The sequence below is a fragment of the Bubalus kerabau genome, chromosome 15 (genome assembly GCF_029407905.1).
Source record: "Bubalus kerabau isolate K-KA32 ecotype Philippines breed swamp buffalo chromosome 15, PCC_UOA_SB_1v2, whole genome shotgun sequence".
Lineage (NCBI taxonomy): Eukaryota > Metazoa > Chordata > Mammalia > Artiodactyla > Bovidae > Bubalus > Bubalus kerabau.
In genome coordinates, this window is record NC_073638.1 from 43,770,507 (window position 1) to 43,791,566 (window position 21,060).

The 21,060-nt window shown below is 43.1% G+C and overlaps 1 protein-coding gene and 1 non-coding gene across 3 annotated transcripts in view; one reads left to right on the plus strand and one right to left on the minus strand.

Moving 5' to 3' along the window:
• The window catches only part of DENND2B (DENN domain containing 2B), a 167,732-nt gene that overhangs the window by 62,995 nt on the left and 83,677 nt on the right, over positions 1–21,060 (plus strand). The window lies entirely within an intron of this gene.
• On the minus strand, positions 10,784–10,856 carry TRNAR-CCU (transfer RNA arginine (anticodon CCU)). Its single transcript has one exon. It is a non-coding gene; the product is annotated as a tRNA-Arg (tRNA).

A 21,060-nucleotide genomic window follows, 5' to 3' on the forward strand; every position in this document is an offset into this window, starting at 1 on the left:
TAAATTTTCTTTTCAAATACTTGGTTCGCTTTTGTGTTTGGTCATTATTTTTTCCTTATAGATTTGTAAGAACTTTTACATACATATTACATTAGAACTACTTGCCGAATGTATTGCTGATATTTTTCACCCTTGGTTTGTTTTATTTTAATTTTTGACTTTGTGCTAATTATTTGTCTTTCACATGTTTTAAATTTTTGTGTAGGTCAATGTATGATCTTTTCCTTCATGACTTTTCCCCTCCATTCATGGCTTTTGAGTTGAATTTTGTGTCATGCTTTGAAAATTTTTCTTCACTCATTAAAATTATAAACATAATTTATTCATTTTTTTCCTAGTGTCTTTATGGTTCCAGCTTTTACATTTAGATTGTAATTAAGTTTCTAGTATAATAAAAAACCTAAAATAAAATTTTTCCTATTATTTTTGTAGACTTCTGTTCACTTTAGTGTGTTTAGTGAGTGGGGCTACCTATATTCAAATCTTGTATTTCTTATTTATTATGTACCATAGCCATTGAAAACGTTTTTCTGCACCATTTATAGAGGAACATTTCTGATTCAGTTTACCAAAAGAAAAGCCTTTAGTGGGAGACTCAGATCAATAAATTGTACCCAGGTCTTCTGATTCGCTGGTGACTCAGATGGTAAAGAATCCGCCTGCAGTGCGGGAGACATGGGTTCGATCCCTGGGTTGGGAAGATCCCTTGGAGGAGGGTATGTCAACCCATGCCAGTATTCTTGCCTTGGAGAATCCCCATGGACCAGAGGAGCCTGGTGGGCTATATTCCATAAGGTCGCAAAGAGTCTGATATGACTGAGCGACGAAGCACTTCTGATTCTCAATCCTGTCTGTTTTCTATTATCCTTATATAAAATATCCAGATTCCTTTTCATTATGTTTTGAAATAATCGCCTCACCCCACTTCTGAAAACTTGACAGTGAATCTTACATGCAATTGAATTTGACATGATAGACCAGGGTGGTATGACGTGAAAGCCTCTCTCTTAAATTATAGCTGGTGTGATGAGCTTAGCCTGGCTCAGGTAGGGGCTGGGAGGCAATTGCCTGTTAAAGAAGTGCAGGTTGGCGCTGAGGAGATTCAGGGCCAAAGTCAGAAGGGATGTTGAGACCCAGGAACCATGCGACTGCTGGAGGGAAGCGATAAGAAGAAGTGTGAAGAAACTTGACTGCTTAGAAGACAGATTAAGGAAGAGTTTTGAAGTGAAAGAAGGAAGAGGAATAATGTTTATTCCTCAGTAAACTTATGTCCCAGATATTCAACTAGTAGTTCCCCCCAACTGTGTTTTAAAAGTCAGCTTTTAGCAGTTTAGGCTTGCTGCTCCTCAGGGTCGTGAACCCAGGAAAGAAAGCCTTATTCAAAGGAATATCCTGGGATGGGAAGTTAGAGTGCAAGACAGCGAGAGCAGCATTGAGCCGGCATCACCTCTGCTCTTGTCAGCCAGAAGCTTAGATGGAAATGTTTTTAGTGAAGTAGACTAATAAGGAAGCAGAAGGATAAACTACTTCAGACCAGCAAACACTCCTTAGCCCTGCAGGACCAGCTGCACGCAGACATACACTCCCTACCCCTAAGAAACTTAATAGTTTACCACATAAGACATACACAAGGTCCGTACACTACAGTGAGATTTATGCCACCAGCCAAGTGGCTCTGGGAAGAAAGGATTAATTCAGTCACTGGTGGGAAGACAGTGAGGAATATACAGGTAAAGTTTCACAAAGCTTCACATTTTGAAGTATGAATATACTTTTTTTTTTTAAAGTTTGTTGCTTTTTGACACTATGAATAGTTATTATTTAAATGGCCAAGTCAAGGAGGGGCATTCCAGGTAAAGGGTTAGCATGTGCAAAGACACAAGAGTGAAGCAGTATATGCAAAGTCTATGTGCGCAAAGCTACTAATTGGTCATTTTTCTGCACACAGTAGGGAGAGTGAGCAGCGTTAAGATGAGACTATAGGGCCAAAGAATGGATAAGTGAGCTAGAAGATAGAATGGTGGAAATAACTGTTGAAGAGCAGAATAAAGGGAAAAGAATTAAGGATAGTCTTAGAGACCTCTGGGACAATATTAAACACACCAACATTTGAATTTTAGGGATCCCAGAAGAAGAAGAGAAAAAGAAAGGATTTGAGAAGAATTTTGAGGTGATTATAGTCGAAAACTTCCCCAACATGGGAAGGGAAATAGTCAATCAAGTCCAAGAAGTGCAGAGTCCCATATAGGATAAACCTAAGGAGAAACATGCCAAGACACATACTACTCAGCCTAGCAAAGACTGAACAGAAAGAATATTAAAAGCAGCAAGAGAAAAGCAACAAGTAATATACAAAGGAAACCCCATATGATCAACAGCTGATCTTTCCGCAGAAACTCTGCAGGCCAGAAGGGAATGGCTGGATATAGTTAACGTACTGAAAGGAGAAGATGAAACTATAGAGACATATAGTATGAAAGGAAAAGATGAGACTATGGAGATAGGCCTCGGGGAATAGCTCTTGGAAGGCTAGATCTACCTCTGTGCACCAGATCACCCCAAAACATTGTGAATGTTTAAGCAATAATTTTATTATCCTCTCTCATGTTTTTAAGGGTCTTGCTTGGGGTCTTCTCATGTAATTTTTTTTCAGAAGGTGGTTGGGCTGGACTTAGTCAGAAGACTCAGTCACTCCTATGTTTGGTGTCTGAGAGGGGAAAACTCAAACAGCTGGGGCCACTCAGCTCTCTGGCTCCTACCACCCCATTTCCATTCCTGCTCCCTGTGGTCCCTCCAGCACGGTGGCTCAGGACTGGGAAGCCAGTGTCCTGAGAGACTGATAGGGGTCACTGGCCCCATCCAAGCTAGCCTTGGAAGATCAGTACCTTCACATGGGCCCATTCTGTTCCTTGAGGTAGTTACTGAGGCCCTTCTGGTTCAAGGAGAGAAATAGCAAACAACTGGTTAGCTGCTTCTGAAGTCACCACAATCATACAGATTAATTTGAATTTTATGCTGTAGGGCAGTTTTCCCCAGATTTTATTCATTGCTTACTGTCTTCACAGTATTATCATGACCTCTCCAAACTATTATTTATGTATTTAAGTCAGCTAACTTTCAAACTTAAATTTAAGAGGAAAAGTTATCTCACTTTTGTAAAGTGGAAAATCAATATAACTTGCCATGCACAGCAGATAAGTTTTAAAGTAAATATATGGAAGCAAAAAACAATGTTGAAAAAATTTTGCCAGATACTGCAGGCTGTGAATGTCTCCTCTCCTTCCCCCCAACCCCCAACCCTGCTTGCTGTTAAAGAAGCAAGTGGAGACTTGCTTCTTAATCTAGTGAGCTCTGAAAGACTTACAGAGTGAATGACTCGATCACCTTGTGATTTCATGCCATTTACTTCTGCGTAATATGATGTTGAGTTCCTGCCATGCAGTTCCTTACCACATTTTGGGAAGCATTGCTGTGAACAGTGGAGCTGCTAAAAGAATTTGAGCACTGGAGCAATATAGCTGCTAAATTTGCATTTTAGCAAGGTCACTTTGGCTGAATCATAGAGAGGAGATTTGAAGAAAGTAAAGCTGGGAGCAGGGAGATGGTTTTTGGAAAATTACTGCAGTAAGTCAAACAATCAGTAGTAAAATCTGAGTCAGAGAATGGTGGGGGAATAGAGGAGGTGAATATAAGACATTAAGGAGATGGAATCTGGAGGACTTGGTGATAGATTGAACTAGAGTAAGAAGGAGAATGTAAAGTCAAGGATGACGTGTAGAAATGGGTGGCGTTGTGGAAAAAAGTACAGGAGGGGGAAGTGTTTTATTAGAGGTAGAGTGGGAAATGAGTCCAGTTTTAGGTATTCCTTTTTCTTAAGTATTTTTATCATGAATTTTTTGCCACTTTATGGATTTGTCTCATTGTTTCTTTGGGGTATAATCTAGATTCTTCCTCTTTCCCCTGTATTTTCTGTAAACTGTAAATTAGATATAGAGGTTTGGTTAAATTTAGGGTAAGCGTTTTTGGGGAAAAAACTATAAATTATGAAGCAAATCAGAGGCATATAACTTCTGGTTTCCTCACTATTATTGATGCTAAATTTGGTCACCGCTTAAGGTAGGGGCAGCCAAATTTCTCCATTGTAAAATTATAGCTTTTATTTTATAACTAGCAAATAATCTGTGGGTGACCTTTGGCACTACTCCCCATCAATCTTCAACTTAAGTGGTTTTATTTTTTGAACTTTTTATTATAGAAAATGTCAAACATACCAAAAGTGGAGAAAATAGAAGACAAACACCCATGTATCCGTCATCCATCTTCAACTGTTATCAGCATTTGGGCTAACTTGTTTTTCCTCTGTCCTTGTCCACTACCCTTCTTTTTTCTCCTGTGGATTTTTGCAAGTGAATTCCAAGGATTATACCGTTTCATCCATAAACACTTCAGAACATACCTGTCTCAAGAGACCTTTCAGACATGTTTAGCTGTATTGATTTCTGGCCAGCAGTTTTTAGTTGCCTTCACAAAAGATCAAGGAATACCGATGATTGAATTGATCCAGAATTAGGCTTTAAACTCGGTCCTTTGTATTCATGGGTTCTGCATCCATGGATTCATTCAACCACAGATGGAAAATATTAGGAGAAAAATTCTAGAAAGTTTCAAAAAGCAAAACTTGAATTTGCCACACACAGGCAACTGTTTACATAGCATTCACATTGTATTTACAATTATTTACACATCATTAACATAGTACTGGGGTATTGTAAGTAATCTAGAGATGATTTAAAGTACATGGGAGGGTATGTATAGGTTATATGTAAGTACTACATCGGCCACATGAGAGACTTGAGCATCTGTGGATTTTGTATCTGTGGTGGGTCCCTCTCTCACTGGGGCCAGAGTTTGAGGGTGTGATGGATCATGGATTCTTGCCTGGAAGGACAGAAGGTAAAGTCGGAAACAGGAGAAGGGCTCAAGGGAAGAAAGACCTGACCAAGGTCAAAGAGCAGTTGTTGAATAGTAGGAAGACTCAGAGATAGGCAGGAAGGGGAACTGTGGTCAGGGAGTAGGATTTTGGAGGACAAGATTGAGATGCGTTGTCTCAGACGATGCCAAGGTCTGAGGCTTGTCCGTAGGGATGGGTAACGAAAGTAAAATCAAAGTCAGGGGGTTGGTCATGAGACAGGGGTTTTGAGTGGCTCCATCCACATCAGTATTGATGTTGCCAGGGTGAAGAAAGGGCTGTTAGGGAGAGCCTGGTCTTTGTTAGGGCAGGAGATCGTGCATAGATCTATGAAGAGTTGGAGGTTATAGGATAGTTGTTAGCTGAACAGCAGTCTATAGAGCAGATTGGAGGCACAGTTAGCAGAAGGCAAAGTGAAAAAAATGCAAAACCTCATTTTAAACAGCGTTTAAGTCTGTGTGATCTAGTACAGGGGTCCCCAGTCCTCAGGGCTGCGGACTGGTACCGGTCCACAGCCTGTTAGGAACCGGGCTGTACTGTTGGTGGTGAGTGGCTGGCCAGCGAGCAAAGCTTCGTCTGCTGTTCCCCATCGCTCGCATTACTACCTGAACCATCCTCCATCCCTCTTGACAAAGGGCTTGGGGCCTGCTGCTCTAGTAGACATTACTGTCCACTGGTTGAGGTGGAAGGAAACTAATGGGGTGGGAATTAATAACTCACAGGAAAAGAAGTATGATATGTGGGTGGCGGTTGAAGCAGGAGCCCTCCAGAGGAGACACTCTGGATCACCAAAGCAGTGCTGATATTAGGGCAGTTGTCCACTGAGTCCCTGCTCTGGTTTATCCCTAACAGATCCCTTTGTGAAGTAGCCCTTGGTGCCTTTTGATTGAGTCTTACTTAGCTAGTCTTTGTGCAGATTTGTGTTGCATGCTTTCAGTTCAGTGCAGTTGCTCAGTCGTGTCTGACTCTTTGCGACCCCATGGACTGCAGCACGCCAGGCTTCCCTGTCCATCACCAACTCCCAGAGCTTGCTCAAACTCATGTCCATTGTGTCGGTGATGCTGTCCGTTACATTTTGCTTATAGAATTTGGGTGGGGGCAGGTAGGGGGGTGCGTTTTCTTGCTGCTGGTGACCACCAGCCTCTTAAACTTCTAGAAAGCCATTCATGCCTGAGGACTAGAGGTGGAGGGTCCTTTTTTCTGTCCTTGGCTATTCTGAACTTTGTCTCTGATATACCAGGGAGAGCACATTTATCTCCCCTAGGTTATGGCCATCAAGGTTATAGGAAAGAACTGTATTGTGAGTTTCAGAGTTTTGAAGAACTTTGAGCTAAAGTCATGGACTTGTGGGGGCCTCCCTGGCAGTACAGTGGTTAATATTTCACCTTCCTTGCAGGGGTGTGGGTTTGGTCCCTGGTTGGGGAGCCTTGTGGCCAAAAATCCAAAACATAAAAAAGAAGCAGTATTGTAATAAATTCAATAAAGGCTTAAAAATAAAAAAGAGTCATGGATTTGCGGAGGAGTCAGAAATGAAAACTCAACACCATGATTCCTCCTGGCAAAGATAATGTATCTTGAAATTGTGCTTTTAGGAAGGTCATCACAGGAGAGAAGTTTGGGAGGGAAGGCCGACTCTGTGCGACCCCAGAGACGGCAGCCCACCAGGCTCCCCCGTCCCTGGGATTCTCCAGGCAAGAACACTGGAGTGGGTTGCCATTTCCTTCTCCGAAAGAATGCCTAGCTGACTTAATACCAGCATCTCCTTAATTCCAAAACAAGCTGAATGTGTCCCCAGGGGAGGCTAAAAGTGGGATGACTTCTCACTATCTTGCCAAACACCTATGTTTAAGGGAGTAATTGGACCACATGCTTCCTTGGCTTAATGAGTTTTAATGTTGAGAGAAAAGTTTTCCTGTTGGAGTGTTCTTGGAGTTCACTTCCTGCTGACGACTGGTGTGCGTGTGTGTGCGTGTGTGCGTGTGTGTGCACGTGTCAGCAGAGATGTCAGCCTGGCTTTCTACATCTCCTGGAGGATAAGGATAGTTATTTACATTTAAATAATAACTTACAGCATATAAAATATTTTTATGTACTCTCTTTCATTGGTTTTATATTCTGTCTTTCACAAGAAGAATTAAGGTGGCTAGCTACAGAAGACATAATAAAAACAGCACTTGACTGTACTTTTCATGAGATAGTGGGAGAAACAGGAACTTTAGTTAGACCTAATTTGAATTCTGGGTTTTCCTTTTACTAGCTGTATGATGCTGGGCTGTAGTTTTCTTGTTGGTAAAACAGAATTGATAACATTTACCTCCTAGGGTTGTTTTGGCACCTTAATTAACATAGTTAACGCTTGGGGACAGTGCTTGGCACACAGTGGATGATGCATGAAGGGAGGTTTCTGTAATGTGGAAACAGATCATCAACATCAAAGAAAAGAAGAGCATCCTAATCTTGAGGGTCCTAATCTTGTTCATTAAGATCGTTGCTATGAATGGCCTTGCAGTTTGACTCCTCGTTCTTTGGCAGTCTGGGAAACTGACCTTTTGACATCTTACCATAAAGTAAGAGGCAGACAAGGTCTTATATTTTAGTGAAATGTTTTTTTTAATTTATAGAGAAATTTTGTATGTGGATGTATTTGTTGGAGATGCTGAATGATACAAAAGATAATGATCCTTACCATTTTTAAATTGAGAGGTATGTTTTTATTTTTTTTCCTTATTTTTACAACCACAGGCTATTTTTTTTTTTTTTTACTGTTTGTATGACAAACACTTGTGTGATTTCAGTTTCCAATAATTCTCATATAGTGACTGCTGATAAAATACAAATGGGTTACATGAGATTGCAGCTCAGTGAAAACCACCCTGTAAGGAGCTGAGCTAATTGTGTATGTATATAGCTTTCCAGTGATCTGATAGAAACATGGAGCTTAAAATACCCAGGGGTGTGGCTATTCATCACACCCCCTTAGATGGTCTTTAAATATCACTTTTTAAGAGTTTCTAAGAGTTGGACAGGAATCAGTTCAAGCCCCTGACTTCTATATTCTTGACTTACTTCCAAATGGAAGCAGATGTGTGGTGTTTGGAAAACAGATGCAAGGGTTGACTTCCTATAAGACAGAGCCATACAACTTATGCTCTTGCCTGTATTAAGATATTATTTCGTTTAATTTTTATAATAGCCCTGGGAGGGAATGGGACTGACCAAATGTTTAATTCCCTCTGAAGTACCAGGTCTTGGGCTTTTCCTCTATTTACAAATGAGAGGCTGACTCAAAGTCTTGAGAGATCAGGTGAACAAGCCCATTGTCTTTTTCCCTTCTCTTCCTCATCTCCTGAGTCATAAATGCTAGATAGGGGATTGTCCTTTGCTTTATCTCTGTGACTTTTGCTGATCTGGAAATGACTGTCATCATTTTTAGATAATACCAGTACTGGGCAGTTGCGGAATGAAGCTCACATCACAACAAATCATGGGGTTATCGTGACCAGGGAGAGATTCTAGTTGGGAGTGGGTGACTTTTGCAGAAGCTGAAAAACACCACCAGGGCAGACAGGTGACTGCCTTCCGCATGCAGGAAGTACCCCTTACTCTGTGTCACCCTTGTTGGTCAGAGGTAGAAAGAGGGGAACTTGAACCACAGAAGATTTTGCATGTGTGTTCTTTTATCCTCTTTTCCTCTTTGCAGCAGTGATCCTAGAAACCAGGAAAAACAGCTGTGATCACCATCAATTATTTATTTATCTATTTATTTTTACTGAAGTATAATTGATTTACAATGTTGTGTTAGTTTCTGGGGTACAGAAAAGTGATTGAGTATATACATACTGAGAAGTGGTTCAGAGTGATTGAGACTTCATATATTATATCGTCTTTTTTGTGTTCTTTTCCATTATGGTTTATTATAGGATGTTGAATGTAGTTCCCTGTGCTACACAGCAGAACCTTGTTGTTTATCCATCCTATGTATAATAGTTTGCCTCTGCTGGTCCTAACGCCTGATCCTTCCCTCCCCAGCCGCTCATGCTCCTTGGCAAACACAAGCCTGTTCTCTATATATCTGTGAGTTTGTTATGTTTTGTAGGTGTGTTGGTTTGTGCTGTATTTTAGATTCCACATGTCAGTGATATCACATGGTATTTGTCTTTCTCTGTCTGACTTACTTCACTTAGTATGATCATCTGTAGATCCACCCGTATTGCAACAAATGGCATTATTTCATTCTTTTTTATGACTGAGTAATATTCCATTATATATATATATATATATATGCATGACACATCTTCTTTATCCGTTTGTCTGTTGATGGACCCTTAGGTTGCTTCTGTGTCTTCAGTTCAGTTCAGTCGCTCAGTCGTGTCCGACTGTTTGCGACCCCATGGATTGCAGCACACCAGGCCTCCCTGTCCATCACCAACTCCTGGAGTTTACTCAAACTCATGTCCATTGAGTCAGGGATCCCATCCAACCATCTTATCCTCTGTCGTTCCCTTCTCCTCTCGCCTTCAGTCTTTCCTTGCATCAGGGTCTTTTCAAATGAGTCAGCTTTTTGCATCAGGTGGCCAGAGTATTGGAGCTTCAGCTTCAGCATCAGTCCTTCTTACCTATTGTGTATAGTGCTGCTGTGAACATTGGGATGCGTGTATCTTTTTGAATTATAGTTTTCTCTGAATATATGCCCAGGAGTGGGATTGCTGGATCATATGACAACTCTGTTTTTAGTTTTTTTTTTTAAATCATTTATTTATTTTAATTTGGCTGCACTGGGTCTTAGTTGCTGCATGTGGGATCTAGCTCCTTGTCCAGGGATCGAACCCAGGCCCCCTGCATTGGGAGCGCAGAGTCTTAGCCACTGGACCACCAGGGAAGTCCCTGTTTTTAGTTTTTTAAGGAACCTCTCTACTATTCTCCATAGTGGCTGCACTAATTTACATTCTCACCAATTGTATAGGAGGATTTCCTTTCCTCCACATCCTTTCCAGCATTTTAATTTGTAGACTTTTAAATGATAGCCATTCTGATCGGTGTGAGTTGGTACCTCATTGTAGTTGTATACAGTCAGTTCTTAATTGAAAGACATGCTGATGATGGTTTTTCATTGGCATAGCCCAAATTCAGGATTTGGGGGCTGGGTGGAAAGCTTGACTGCTGTGGAAATACAGGCAGCTGACTCCTTGGATGAAACCCACAGCGTGTGACAGCGCAAAGAGTGGCTTCATTTCACCATATACTCCTGGAGTCTCAGAGGTTGTACCTTGCCATGCCATGCTTTCTTAACAGCGACTTGACCCTCTGGGGGCTTATGTGATGGAGGTACTGCACCCAGAAGGAAGATACACATAGCAAGAGAATGTCTGTGTCGGTTCATAGATGCTCTGTGGCCAGTCCCTTTTTGGTTGGTTTAGGGTGTAGATGGTTCACGTTTGCCTATATGCAAGACTGGCTTGTGATTACCACCTTGCCCACCAGCCCGCTTTTCTCATTCTGTTCCTTGAGGCTTCCTTGCCTTTCTCACTAATTTTAGAGAAATAGAATTGCTGGTTATGCAGACAAGACCAAGGTCAGGCCACTGTGAGGCCATTGCTTTTGTTGCCTCAGTCAACCTCCTCATCACAGATAATTCAGTCATGACTGGGTATGTCCTTAAAGCTGAGGGGGTATGAGGGGTGGGAGTGTGGGTGAGTTGAATAAAGGAAAGATAGTTTGGGCTGAAAACTCCACTTTCAGGGATCTGTTCTTTTTTTTTTTTTTTTTAATTATTTATTTAGCTGTGCTGTGTCTTGGTTGTTGTATGTGATCTAGTTCCCTGACCAGGAATTGAACCCAGGCCCCCTGCATTAGGAGTGCAGAGTCTTAGCCACTGGACCATCAGGCAAGTCCCTGGGGATCTGTTCTTATGATGGACTTTATACCCAGGAAGCTTAGCCAAGAATCTTCTTTCCATTAATCGAGCTACACCAAAAGAAGCTAGTTTCCATACCAGATTCAGAAACTGAAATAGAGAATGAATAATGATCAACATTTTGTGTAGAATTTGGGAACTGTTAGTTTTCTTTGACACACACTCTCTGTCCTTCAGTTACAAAGAGCTATCCCCAGCTGCCCACCTACCTCTTACCTTCTTCCTCTTCTTACCAAAGATTCTTACCCTGGATGAAAACATCTGAGGCCTGCTCTCTCAACCCGTTCACTTTTATAGAGCTTTTGTTACATTTCTGTCTTCAATATCTCCTTTTTTTTCTCCTAGCCTCTTGAATTATTCCAGGTAAAATCCCCCTTCTATTGACAGACCCATCTCCTTCTTCCTTTTTCTATTCTTTTGTGCAAAATTAACTTTATTGATTTTTTAAAATAATAAAAGAAATGCATGTTCATTGCAGAATATTTTACATAACAAAAAAAAATTAGGAAGAAAGTAAAAATCACATATCCTTTTACCAGAGATAGCATAATTTAATTTTTTGGTGTATATCCTTTTGGATCTTTTTTCTTACATGTTCTAGATATACTTTTTCAGAATATAAACATAGCATTGTTATTTGCTTCCTTCTTTGACTAATAATTGGAGAAAGAAATGGCATGCCACTCCAGTATTCCTGCCTAGAGAATCTCATGGACAGAGGAGCCTGGCAGGGGATCGCAAAGAGTCGGACACAGCTGAGCAACTAACATTTGACTAATAATATTACGTGGGCATCTTCCAGGGACATAGACAGAGCTACTTTGTAATGTTTAATGCTCCATAGAGAATTCCATTGTATGGATGAATCAGTATTTATTTAATCTCCTGACAGTGGACTTTGGGGTTATTTCTTTTATTTTGCTGTTCAAAGCTACGCTGGGGCTTCCCCTGGGGCTCAGTGGTAAAGAATTTGCAGGAGGCTTGTGTTCAGTCCCTGGTTCGGGATGATCCCACATGTCTTGGAGCAACTGAGACTGTGCACCCCAACTCCTGAGCCTGTGCTCTAGAGCCTGGGAACTGCAACCATTTGAGCCCACGTGCCACAACTACCGAAGCCTGAGCGCCCTAGAGCCTGTGCTCTACAACAACAGAAGCCACCACAATGAGGAGCCCATGTACTTCAACTAGAGAAGAGCCCGCATAGCAGTGAAGACCCAGCACAGCCAAAAATAAGACATAAAGAAATAGAATTATTTTTAAAAAAGCTATGTGGTAGTAAATGTCTAAATATCTATCCCTATTTGTATAACTTCAGGATAAATTTCTAGAAATGGAATTGCTATATCAAATAGTATATAATGTACATGAACTATTTAATAACATCTTTAAAATTTTAAGTATATTTTAAGGAAAAGAAAAAAATTGATATAATAAAAACCTGTGCACCCATCACCCAAATTTCATAGATTTAACATTTTATCATATTTGCTTCAGGTCTCTTATTTAAAAATTTTTTAATATGACAGATACGATTAAGCTTTCCCCAGTCCTTTTCTCTCAGAAATTGATATGCCTCATTCCCATGCGTATCTTATCCTTTATATGTATATATATGTTCATAATTAATGTATAGTATGGTGTGTTTTAACATTTTATACACATGACACCATTCCAACATGCAGCCTTTGGCAGCCTGGTTTATTTCATTTACTATTGTTTTTGAAAAGTATGCATATATAAAATGATTGTTTAATTGGTATATGATGTGCCATTGCATGATAGTGAGAGATGAGTAAAGTCTTTGCACTTTTTGTGTGTTACAAACAATGTGATGAGCAGCCTCGTACAAGGAATGCACAAGAGTTTATGTACACCAGCCACCTGTAGTGGGTATGTGATTCTTCAGCGTTGTTAGGTTGTAGCAGATTGCTGTTGATAGTGATTGTATGCATTTCCAGCAATGTATATAGATTTTCATTTCCCTAAATTTTTGCTAACACTTGGAGATTCTGTACTTCTCAGTATTTTCCAATCTAATTAATATGAAATAATATCACATTGCTTTAATATGCATTTTCCTGACTTCAGAGAGATTGAGCATTGTTCCATATTTTATTGGTTATTTGGGTTTCCTTTCCTTTGAATTGTCTATTCATATCTTTAATACCTGTTTTTCAGTTGGGTTATTTACCTTTTTCCTATTGATTTTCGAAGTTAATGTGTTCCTCATTTTTAGTCTTTTGTATGCTTTGCAGTAATTTCTTCCTGGCTGTGGCTTGTCTTTTAACTTTATGTAGGGTATCATTGTGAGTGTGTATTTATCAGAGTTTATGTAATCCTAAATTGTCCTCCAGAAAAGTTGTGCTGGTTTCCAGTACCTCCACCAGGTTCTGAGAGTGCTCCCGTTCGCCACTCTCTGCCTGACTCTGGGATTAGTTTTATCATTTGATTGCCTGATCTGATAGACAAAAAGTGGTATTGCCTCTTGTTTTCTACCTTTTCTTTGAGCCTTCCCACTTGAAACCTGGCTTTTCCCTGAAAATTTAACTTCCTTTGTGACCCTCTCTAATGAAGCAACTTCCTCTCCTCCACTGACTTTCACTGTCTACTCCCTGACCTTAATTCCAGCCCTGCCTGGCAACCTTTTCCACTGGAAGTCAGTCTCTCCCTTCACACATATCTCCTGTCCTCCTTGGTGCTCACTGCCTCTTGCCTTCCACGTTAGTTGCTTACAACCTTCTTCACAGGTCTCCTGTCTGCTATAATAGGACTTGGGACTTCATGCTGAGAATCCTTCAGTGCTCTGGCCTCAGAGTCCCTCAGTCTTTTCAACTCTTAAGACTGTATTTTCATTCCTCTTAAGGTGCTCATAGCCCTGGCCTCATCACTTGGAGCTATTCCACTTTCAGGATCCTAAACTCTGAAATTCCTGTTCCTCCCCAAGCCTCTGAATACTTACAGCTCTTTCGGGGCTCCCTCTGGCCCTTGCCCCACCCTTAGGACTGCCCGCTTATTGTTCTGTCAGCCTGAACCTCAAAGACAAGAATTCCAGGCATGTAATTGATTACCTGAGCCTCCTCCCTCTTATCCTCACTACAGTCAGTCTTCAGTCCTGGTGGACTACAAAAACAGACTTCTGCTATAGCCTCTTGATTTCTTTCTTTTTTTTTTTTTTAACGTTTTATTTTATATTGGAGTATAATTGATTAGCAATATTGTGATAGTTTCAGGTTTATAGCAAAGTGATTCAGTTGTACATTTTCCCATTTGGTTTGTTACATAACATTGAGCAGAGTTTCTTATGCTATTCAGTAGGTCCTTCTTGGTTATCCATTTTAAATACACTGAGCCACAGGGGAAACCCCAACATAGCTTTGAACAGCAAAATTAAAGAAATAACTCAAAACTCTAGGTCCATCCATGTTGCAGCAGATGTATGGCCCCTAGATTTCTGCGTGTGGCTTCATCTTTCAGAAGCAGTTCCTGACCCATTATTCCTTTCTCAGAATAGTTCGTTGATTTCCCAGAGAAAAGATCCTTGATTTGGTTCTCAGAGGCCTCTGAGATCTGGGATTTCCCTGTTTCCAGCTCTCCTCCCTGGTGTACTTGCCGATAAGTTCCCATCAGACTGAACATCTTATTGTCCTTTGTATGTCTTCTACTTTGCTGCCTCTAAGGCTTTGCTTATATAGTCCCATCTGCCCAGGGTCACCCCTCTATCCTTTTGCTGTTTGATCTTCCAGGTCCAGTGCAAGGGCAGCCTTCTCTATGAACCCTTTCGGCTTCTTTCACTGGAAACGAGCCCCCTCTACATTTCCGCAGCCTTTATGTCTCCACTGGCACTTAAAATAGTCTTCCTGGCATTTGTTGTATTTATGTGTCTTTTGTATCCACCTTACTGGAATGTCAGCTCTTTGTGGATGGCCCCATGCTTGATGGATTTTGGTGTCCCAACCAGCACTAAGTACATTAGTTAACACATGGTTGGTCTTCAGTATATATTAGTTGAATGTAGGAATGATTGTAAGTGTGAATGGAAAGAGGAGAGACTGTTGTCATGACAAACCAGAGATTGTACTTAAAATTTCATCCCCCTTCTCCTGCTCTCGAGTGAAGAATCAGACTTAGCTTGACCTGGCCCAGAAGAACAGTAGACCCAGCTCCTGACCCATTGAAGCTTGTCCTGTTGTGGAGGCAGGATCCTTGAGTACCAAGAATTCCACCTAGGTGTTTTCAGTTTTAGGGAGTTGGGCTGGCTGTGTTCTGTGCACTCTAGGCGAGAGGATTTCAGGGGAGTGCAGAAAAAGGAAGCACCGAGCGTGCTCTTGGCAGAGGCAGGAGCAGAGGAACAACAGGGTATGATGACCCTGAGAGGAGCGTTTTATTTTTGTTGTCAGGCTATTCTCTTTCCTCCTTACTTCCCAGGGCTGCCATTCTTCCTGCCTTGGGACCTTGAGTCATAGTCTGACTCTAAATCTCAAACAACCTTTTGTCTCATTCTGTCCAACTACTCTTTGTCCTTTAAAACTTGTTTCTTTTTTCGTCTCCCACAGAAATCCTTTCATGAGCCCCTCCACTCCCACCCGCTGTGCTTTTGAGCACTTTTAGTCTGGAACTCACATTTGAATTATTTCCTATTATGTCTTGCTTCCCTGAGTTAGACTGTGAGCTCCTTGAGTTCAGGAGTCACATCTCATGTTTATTTGCTCTCTGCTAAAAACAAAGCAGTGATCAGTGACTACTGTTGATTTTATTGAGGAGGTTGATACTAGAACTTGGAAGTTTATCAGTTGCAGAAAAACTGAAGATGGTAATGGATATGAAGGTAAAACTTGGCCTTGGTCGCTTCTCTAGAGTCTGGATCAGGGGAGTCAATGCCTGTGCATCTTTACAGTCTCCTGGTGTACAAGGGAGGAGGGTGGGCTTCCTGAATTCTGGCTTTTGAAGGTTTGCCTTCCAGCAGTAGTCAGCATGGAGGCAGGTCAGGTGTTCAGGGTATGGCTTCCAGGGGAGAAGAGGGAGGGTGGGTGGTTGGGGCCCCACACCGCTGTGATTGACTTGGGGGTGAACAAGCTCCATGCTAGCCCCCCTGGTATGAGGGAGCTGTCAGACCACGTGGTTGATTGGAGCTCGAAGGATCCCTTATAGTCTCTTCCCTGAGCTGGAAGCAGGACGTGGAGCAGCAGGCCAGTTGGCTGGTTTGCCTTTTCTGCCTTAAAGTACTTTGTTTCTGTTGCTAACAACAGACATGGGTAGTGTAAATAAAGTGCAGACACATAGACACATATGTGGAGACTGAAAATTGGAGTTGTCAAGGACAGGGGAGGGGCTGAGTGAAGGGGGACTGGAAATGTGTAGCTAAGTCTCTAAAGATGCGTAGTGTGCCCTGGACCCTCCTCCCTTCAGCCTTTAGCAATGGACTGCCCTTAGAGGGCAGGCTGGGAGGTCAAGAACTATATAAGCAAAGTCTTAGAGGCAAGAAAGTAGAAGACATAATTCTGGATGCCACAGGTTTCAGAGACTTGCTTGTTTCAGTTGAATATAGCTTTGCTCAGGCACACACACCTTTGAGCTAGTTGCTAGTGATCCTCGAGGGCTGATGGCGGCAGCTTCTTCCTTCCGTCCTGCCTTTTCTGAAAGGCTTTGCTCGTTAATCCCTTGTTGCACCCACAAGTGGTGTACATGGATCAGCAGCAGCCGTGGCTTTTCTGGCAGCCGTGACCTGTCAGAGCCCCCTGAGGTTTGCACACCCAAACACATGACTGGTGTTTTGGTGAGCTTCCTTAGAATGGTTCCTGATGCCAGTTCAGCCTGGCTAGGAAGAGTGATCTTACTAGCTGGAGCCTGAATCGTTAGCTGTTGCAAGAAGTAAAAGTTGAGTCTCACGTGAGAGGAGCTTCTTTGGAGACATGAGGTGTAGATGGAGTGTGATGAGGACGGGTGAGGAGGAAGACTGTGAGTTTCTCCTGCTGGAACTGTAAATTGGGGCAGTTTGGTATTCTCTCTTCCTTCCTCCTTGAGTCTAAGAGGATGTCTGGAGAGCCTCTCCTGTTTCTGATTGAGGTGGAAAGAGCTGCTGCGTTGATATGATATGTCATGTGGAGTTACTCCATTTGTTACTGCAGAAGTTAAAGGACCAGGGTACATGTGAATAGGTTACCTATTTTTACAATTGAGAAGGAATGTGGGATTATTCCTATAATGATAGCAATCTTACTCCCATTCAGTAACCTTTCTAGAACAGGAGAGAGAGGAGTGAAGTTATTATTAGGGTCTGAGAATCGCACACCACCCTGGAGTGCCTAAGGGGTTGCCCCCCACTGGCCCCCAGTAGCTATGCAGTCACAGTGATGCAAAGTCTGGGAACTCCTAAGGAAAGGGTTGGTTGCTTTCTTTCTTTTCCCTGGCTTAGGGTAAGGCTATGAAGCTGAGTATCTGGTTCTTGGGAGGAGTAGTTAACTAAGGTTGTTAATGAATGAGATTGGATCCTGCTGGCCTCTGAAGCTGATAAAACTCCAAAGCAGGGCAGGAGACAGTGGTCCCCAAGGTGGGCAGAGAGAATGATAGTTCTTGTGCTAGCGTGTGTTCTAAACCACCGTGCCCGGTGGAGGGGCAGAGGGGGCTTCTTAGAAAGGCTGAAAGACAGGCACGTCCACCTCCCCCAACTGGACTTCCTTTCCCACCCCTACCTTTGCCCCTGCAAATGTTGCAACAAGCCGCCTCTGAGGTCTGGTTCTTGACTCCCCTACCTGCACAGTTCAGGTGAAAAGGGAGGTTCGTGGTGAGGCCCCTCTCACCAGTTAGGAGCATGGAGGGTTGTGTTGTTTTCTTTCCCCTGCCCTTAGTGAGCGGCCTAGTGCCTCACACAGGGTTGCTCGTTGTTTGTGGATCTGATGGTCTCCCAACTGAAGTTTGGGAGGGACCTTATACTGGGCTATGGAGCATGGGTAGGATCTGGATAACAGGGAGAAAGGGGAGAACTCCAGGCTGGAAATGGTTTGAGCATAAAAACACAGCTGCAGATGCAGAAATGGACATGTATGGAGCAGGGAGGTGTCCTGCTGGAGATAGAAGTGCATTTGTGTGTGTGTATGTGGAGGGGGTGTATGCAAGTCTGTGTGTCTTTGCATGGAGGGGAATGGAGGATGGTAGGGGAGTGGTGGTGGTAGGGAAAGAGGGTAGTTGAAAGAGCAGCAGGGAAGGAAGAAGAGGGAAGCAAGATTGGTTGGTAGCATTTCACAAGGTTCTGGAGGACCCAGAGGAGTCTGGATTTGGTGTGATTGGCATTTGTGTGTGTGTGTGTGTGTGTGTGTGTGTGTGTGTTAGTCACTCAGTTGTGTCCAACTCTTTGAGACTCCATAGACTGTAGCTCACCAGGCTTTTTGATCCATGGAATTCTCCAGGTCAGAATACTGGAGTGTGTTGTGATTCCCTTCTCCAGGGCGTCTTCCTGACCCAGGGATCGAACGTGGGTCTCCTGCATTGCAGGCAGATTCTTTACCATCTGAGCCAGCAGAGAAGCTCGTGATTGGCAGTTCAGTTCAGTCGCTCAGTCATGTCCGACTCTGTGATCCCATGAATCGCAGCACGCCAGGCCTCCCTGTCCATCACCAACTCCTGGAGTTCACTCAAACTCACGTCCATCGAGTCGGTGATGCCATCCAGCCATCTCATCCTCTGTCGTCCCCTTTTCCTCCTGCCCCCACTCCCTCCCAGCATCAGAGTCTTTTCCAATGAGTCAACTCTTTGCATGAGGTGGCCAAAGTACTGGAGTTTCAGCTTTAGCATCAGTCCTTCCAAAGAACACCCAGAGCAGTTAAGGAGCCCCAAAGAGCAACATGATGATGATACTGAGATTCTAGAATACTTAGTTGTTTATGAGCAGGAGGAGATGGAAGAAGATTGGGAACTAGTAATGATACTGGTAACACTTCACATTTATATATCGCCTCCATGGCTGGCACTCGGTAAAGTGCTCTTTATGTAATCAGAGACCATTGTAGTAAGCTTGGTATGAGGTGATTAGCTGGAGATAAATTGCACAGCAGATGACATAGTTAGCTCCTTCATATTTGGCTATATTTGGCTCTTATTTGGTTAAATAAGAAATAGCTCCAAGGACATCTTCTTCTTGAACTCTGCTTCCCAAAATGTGTCCTTGAAGCCTCTGGAGCTGGGGCTGTTGTCTGGCTCAGCTGGGCTGCTCAGCGCTTGCACACTCGCTGCCAGGAACTAATGTCCTTGGGCCTCAGCTGGGGCGTGTCCCAGTACAGCCATCTGGAAGGTCAGAGAAATTAGCCACTAGAATGTACCCATTAGTGTTTCAAGAGGTTACAACCTGTCAGTGGAATCCCAAGCCTGGGAACTGCTTCTCTCACAGGGCTTTTCAAAGTTGGAACAAGCTAACAGTTCTCTAGCACTGACTGCTCCCTTATTTGGACACCAAATTTTCAGGGTGAGATTAGACTTCTCCTTTGTTTTAGGAGAGTTTTTAAGGACCTGATATCCCTGTGAGTGATTTTCAGAGAGAGAATGTGACATCAGAGCCATACCTTTCCTCCCCTTTTTCTTTCCCTGGCCTCCAGCCCACCAATTTAGGAGAGTGGGAAGGGGCCCCTGTCCACTCACCTCAGTCTTGGAGGAGGAAAATGGACAGCACATCCTGGAACCAAGAGTCATGGAGTGGCCTGGCTGCAGGGCTGGGGGGCAGCTTCAAGCCCCGCCTGAGGGCTTGTCTCTTGGCTTTGGGGAACTTACTATGGCCATTGACTTGGCAGAAATGTAGTTTATCAGTCCAGCTTCATGTGAGGGGCTGGGGATGGTGGTGCTGCTGAGGGGTGAAGAGTCTTCTGCGGCAACTTTGAGAGCATACTTCTTCCCCTGCCAGCCTCCTAACATGGACGGCTGATTGTACTGCAAGCCCAGCTCTGCCAACTTCTGCCTTTCCTTCTGGTTGACCCCTGTGAACCTCACAGAAGTAATTCAGCTCCTGGCAGTGACGTTGGATCCTATTGGAGGAAGGGAAAGCAGGAAGGAGAAGAACATGTTTTTGTCAACAAAGGTGTGCTCTTGCTAGTTGGAACGCCCTGTGAGGTGGCTTTCAGCTCTTGGGTAATTACTGTGGGCTTAAATTGTGATGCTGTGTGTGGAAAAGGCTGTAAATCATAGAGACTGTAGGGCTGTGGAGTGAAGGTAGGGCCTCCAACTGCAGTCGCCAAGAACCCAAGGCCAGGCTGGAGAACTGCTACTGCCCAGAAAGAAAGCACTTTGGGCAGTGGTGAGTGCTTTGCTTGCAGTATCTTATTTAATCTGCCCAAGAATACTCCGTGCTTGGAGCTGTCATCCCCACCTCAGAGTTAAGGAAGCTCAAACCTCGAAAGCTTATTCACAGCTTGGTAGCTAGTAGAAGTAGAGTTGGAATTCGTACCCCAGACTACTCTTTTCCCATTATTTTTTACAGAGGAAACAATGGCTAACCACTAATTTTAATAACATTCTATATCAGAGGAGTTACAGATTTGCAGAAAAGTTGCAAAGATAATATATAGAGTTCCTGTTGGCCCTGCAAGCCATTCATTTTTTTCTTCCTCTTCTGGTCCATTTTATGAGGATTCATGGGGGTGAAGTACAGATTTGGAATAGGGACATTTTTTTCTCAAAGATTCCAGCTTAGTGATTTTTCAGCTAGAATTTTTGAAAGTCCGTTTGAACATATTGTTTCTTCCCCAGTTCCACTCTGTCTCAGTCCTGCTGGAACGGACTAGACCTGGCTTTGCCATCTGGTTTCAGAGTCAAACACCCTACTCTCTTGACTTTCTCGATAGAGGTGGATAGCAACTGAGCTTCTCAGAAGTAGGGAAGGCAGGTGGGTGTGGGGAGCATTTGCACCAGCTTGGCTTCTGGACCTTCTGCTTGACAGGGTTGTGACGTGGGTGTTAGGAGTTTCAGCTGACGTTTCCTGGCCTGCAGCCAGAGCCCTCCCAAGGGACATGGGGAGAGTCTAGGCAGTGAGGCCTGTTTGCTTGGATGCTCTCCTGAAAATCTGTCCTTGTACGGTGCAGAATGGTTTGTGGTGGTCGCTGCTCTAGGCCCAGGCCTCAGGCTGCAAGCAGGAAGGCTGACTGTGGGCAGGGTAATACCCGTGGGCAGCTGGTGTGCTTTGCTGGGTCCCAGGCAT